The following is a 5,198-nucleotide window of genomic DNA, read 5'->3' as shown; positions in this document are numbered from 1 at the left end:
CGGTGTAGCGCTTATATTAGTATCTTTAGGGGTTGACCACTCTGCCCCTTTTTCAGGCTTTTGCGTTTTCAAGGGTTGCAAAACCATGCTTGCATTCGTGGCGGGTGGCGGGTGGCGGGTGGCGGGTGGCGGGTGGCGTCTGCCCACGTGAAGACATCTGGATTACATTCGTGGCGTACTGTTTGTACACACGGACAGTGTACGAAGCGACGCGAACACAACCTATCTGCATGCCGTCATCTTGGGTCAACGCATGCTGTCAGGAGATCTTTAAAATGTGTCCAAGGATGTTGGCCGATGTAATTGTTAACAATGACTTGGCTTACTTAGAACCAGGCAGGCAACCGCCAGAGGCAAGGGAGGTGAAGAGGCTCTACAAGCATTTCTGGGGTAGAACTGCACCTCCAAATCCTATAATCCTAGGAAGTAAAGCCTCGGAGTTGTCATTATGTGAATACTTTCTTGTTTCACATGATCTAATAAACCAACACTTCTTTTAACTTTTTTTAAGAAACTGTTTTGAATCGTGCAACATTTTCGATCGATTGCGATATCTCTGGTAATTGCATAGTTTTATTTGTGAATATTACACAAGTAAATATTTCGTTTTTTCGTTCAGATAAGCTGCAACGTGATATTATTTTATATCACTGTTGCTTGATCATATTGCACAATTTTTATGCCAAGAGAAACATGCTAAAATTCTACATGTAATTTCTTTAGAGATAGTTGTACATTCAAATCATACAAATATATTCGTCTATAAAGTGATGAAAATTTCCATAATTAGGAGGTTGGCGTATGCTGCGTTTTATATCGCGCAGGAATAATTAACTCCATTTCTTCCAATGACGTTATTACAGAAATTCATACTAACCACATGATCATCTGATTTAAGTGCACGAACGAAAGAATCTATCCGTTATTATTTTTTTCCTTCCATATATCTATAAGTGTCATTTCTCCACTACCCAACATGTTCATATTCTAAACGTATCATGCGCATCTTCTTTCCGTTTCCGTCCCAAAGTTCCCAACGCAAGTATATCATTTCTAATCTTTCCACTTATCTTCTTCTTTCCTTTTATCTGAATAATGGTTTAGTATTGCATGATTCTTAGGAACATCTAACGCATTCGAGTCGAATTATTTTCCATCACTAAATACATCCTTTCTTCGATACTTCCTACACTGCATACGTACTTTCGTAATTTCTATAGCTTTTCTCTACGGCGAGAGGCGAGAAATATCCAGCGTTTCAGTGTTGGATGTTTCAAATGTTTACATCGTTGCAAAAGCGTTGATCGTTTAATAAAAGATCGTTTAATAAGACCTACTATTTTGGCATTCGTTGATACTGGCGATTGCTCTCTGCTCACCCTTGTGTTATATTTCACAGACCTTTCTAAGGATTATGTTACCATGTTTCAATATCCATTAATAAATTTTGTAATTTTTAAGACGTTACAGTTATTTGTAATGTATATATAGTCTTACTTTGATTGACTAACTGATTTACTTGCATAATTTAATGAGAAGTAAAACAATAAAATATTGCGTATAAGCTATCATTTTGCTTTCAAAACACCTTAATAGTAATCAATAAAAAATATAACAAGATTCTATTTAGATTTCCTTCTATAACTTTCATATCTCTTCTGCATGTATATAATTTATAAAATATAACATTTAAAAAATATAAACTGGTAAAACATATAATATTCTCATGGGAGAATGTTCTCATTTCTCCTTGTACCGTACATCAATTAATGTCAAATTATACTACAATCAATAAAAATATAGCAGCAGAAATGGAAAATGTAAATAACCCATGGGAGAAAGCAAGGTATCTCTTGTGAAGACACCACAACTCCCATGATCTATTGTCGCAATCATAATTAACTAGAAGTGGTTAGAATGAAATAATTACGTAACTGTAACGCTGACCGTATGTTATGCCAACAATGGGAGCCGAGGCAGTAAAACTCGATAGCGACACATATACCCGTACGGCAACACGTGCTTGCGTGGCGATTACGAAAAACCGACGGCCAGTAGATGAAAGAAGGCCACATGCAGTCGAATGAAATCAAATATTAAAAACAGGGCCTAGGCTAATTAAGATTCTCTTAAGATGTTCACTACCAGCATCACACTATTATGATGCGTCGATTTTCATTCAGAGGTAAGAATCATAGATATGAGAAGACAGTCTCACGTACGATTTCAGGAAACCCAAACTGCAACATCCCGATTCCCACGGAAGTGAAGCCCCAGTGGACCACCACTCCGTGGGGGATGGCATTATAAATGAGCGTAGCAACATGGCGCAGCGCTCATTATTATTTTAATCATTCTTTATGCTCATTATAATTTACGTACCATATTGTGCTCATTATTTTTGTATTCATTCTTAGTGATCATTGTAATTACGGTTCATTATTATTTTGTTCACTCTTTGTGTTCGTTGTTACTACGTTCGTTATTGCGCTCATCATTGCGTTTAAAAATTTTGTATAGTATTTTGCGTTTCGGGGTCTTTAGTTTTTCGGTCAAGAAAAGAGAGCCGCGACTAAGTAAAAAGAAAATTTTATTTTTGAAGTCCTCATTTCATCGCTTAGACCGAAACGGGCATTGTAATTGCGGTATTAATCCAGTTAGTAAATTGTTCAGTCTGTATCGAAATGGATAAATAAAGTAAACGTTGATAGTAAACTATATTCGAGTTCAAGTAATAAACCCAACAAAAACATCGACGACCACCGGAGCAGCTGAGGTAATGGCGCCAGACAGCACCTACTCCTCAAGGTAAGAAAATTAATTTTGAAAATTTCCTTCTTCTCTGATAATTTCGTTGCCCTCGAGAATCGAATTAGAACTTCCTATCATCGATCTCGTTTTATTTTCGTGAACGGTTTTGAAGATAGAATCATTGTTTAAACTTTAAACAAAGGGGTTGTCCGCTGTGTCGGCTTGTGCGAATGGTGTTTTCAGCTACTCAAACACCCACTGATCTTCGCATTCCTCCTCCCATTGTTGGCAAAACATTGCCCGTCTTTGGGCAAGGCTTGCGAAATCACACAAGTCCCGCACAGAGAGGACCATTAAATACATCGTCGGGGTCAATCGAACATTAAGAGCAATACCGGCATTGCTATTTACCGATATTCTTGCCATCATTGCATGCGATTGTAAGAGAGAAATAGCAGAACAATTTCCCTTCGAAAATTTAACCAAAGGATCGTTCGCTGTGTTGGCTTGTGCAAACGGTGTTTTCGATTATCGAAAACACCCATCGATCTTCGCATTCCTCCTCCCACTGTTGATAAAATACTACCCGTCTATGGGCAAGGCTTGCGAAACCACACGAACCCCACACAGAGAGGATCGTTGGAATCATTCTCGATTATTAAACTCGAAGGGCAAGAAAATTGTGGCAATAGAAACCATCGTAGTAAATGAACTGAGCTTTGGTTCTAACGACAAACTACTATAGCGAAATTAAAAGAGAAGAAGAAGGCAAACGTAGGAATAAATATATATCAAACAACGAATATTCACATTCTTATCCAATCCATCAACGCGAAAATTCTTGTTCTACCTCCTCTAACTAATATACACATATACATATATATATATATATGTATATGTATGTATATATATATATATATATATATATATATATATATATATGTATGTATGTCGGAGATGAAAGGACACCGGGAACCTTCGGATAGCCCCGCAACATTGCAATCTAAAGTCTACTATAACTGTAACTAAACTATTGTAGTTATTCAATCCGATTGTAATTGTTCGAGATTAGTGACGGTGACCTTCGGCTACGTTGGGCGACAGACTGTCGCCTCTGATATATATATCAACTATACTAACATCGATACTAAGTACACACAAAATTCTCTAAAGCATATCACGACAAAATGGACAATTACATAAACTCGCTTGCCAAAAATAGTAATCCTTACTTGGGCTTTCGGTTCGGTTCGGGCCGAGGGTAACACACGGACGGAGATCTCTGTGGAAAAAGTGAAGTGTGAAGGGAAAAAGGAACAGGAAGCATAAAGAGGCATGAAGAAGGGAAAATAAAGAGTGAGCATACAAGGAGAAGGCAAAAGAAAAGCGAAAAAGAAGACAAGAACGAGAGAAAGCTACAAATAAGAAAAACTAGAAAAGAAGAGGTTAGGAGGCTAGAAGCGCGGCAAAACAAAGTAAGGTAGGGAAACGGCAGATGGCGACAAACAGGGGAAGACCAAGGAGTGCTGGTAAAGCAGTCTTCAAAAATACACTGGACAAATACAGTTCGACAGAAAAAGAGACACCAGCCAGAGAGAAAGTAATGGAGGCAGTGGTGGAAGAAATAGAGAAAATGGAAAGAGGATTCGAGGCAATGATCGAGGAAATAAAATATATATATATTGGAAAAGCAAGTGGAGGAGCTGAAGAGAGAAATTAAAGAGGAAAGGGAAAGAAGGGAAAGAGAGACAGACAGAGAGAAAGGAGAGTGGGAATGGGAAAAGAAAGAATTATTGGGTAGAATCAGAAGAATTGGAGAGGATCAGGACAGGACAGAGAGAGAGGAAAGAAGAAGAAACATAGTAATCAAGGGAGTGGACTGGAACGAAGGAAGCAATGAAGAGACAGTAAAGGAGTTCATAAACGAAAAAATGTGGATAGGGGCAGAAGTAGAAAAAGCACATATGATAAAGGTGGGGTGGGGGGGGGGGGCAAGAACACAATAATAGTGGCAACGATGAAATCAATGGAGGAAAAAATAAGGATAATGAAGGAGAAAAGCAAATGGGAAAAGGGTGTATACATGGACGATGATCTGACAAAAAAAGAAAGGGATGGGAAGCAACACATAAGAAGGGTAGCCAGAGAAAGAATGGAACAAGACGAATATGTAAGGACAGGATACAAGAAACTAACAATAGAAAACAAATGGTACAGGTGGAACGAAAACGAAGAGAGGCTGGAGGAAGAAAGAAAGAGAGGGGAAGGAAAATGAAAAAAGAGGAACAGGAGGGGGGACTACAATGGGGATGAAAACGTGCTTCTGAAATGTAGCAGAGCTAATAAGTAAGGACAAAAGAGAAAAGTTAAAATATAGACTACCCAAAGAATTCGACTGGAAATGCAGGGCAGCAATGACAGTAAGGAAAAAGGGAAGAGCAAAGGGA

General features: G+C 38.3%; 1 pseudogene; it reads left to right on the top strand.

The window, feature by feature from the left end:
* The first annotated feature begins 4,354 nt into the window (after positions 1-4,354).
* Positions 4,355-4,962, top strand: LOC117215499 (annotated as a pseudogene).
* The last annotated feature ends 236 nt before the right edge of the window (positions 4,963-5,198 follow it).

Source organism: Bombus bifarius, unplaced genomic scaffold (assembly GCF_011952205.1).
Source record: "Bombus bifarius isolate JDL3187 unplaced genomic scaffold, Bbif_JDL3187 scf7180000009675_frag, whole genome shotgun sequence".
Taxonomy (NCBI): Eukaryota; Metazoa; Arthropoda; class Insecta; order Hymenoptera; family Apidae; genus Bombus; species Bombus bifarius.
The sequence above is the reverse complement of the archived record's forward strand: the minus strand, read 5'-3'. Positions and strand labels throughout refer to the sequence as shown.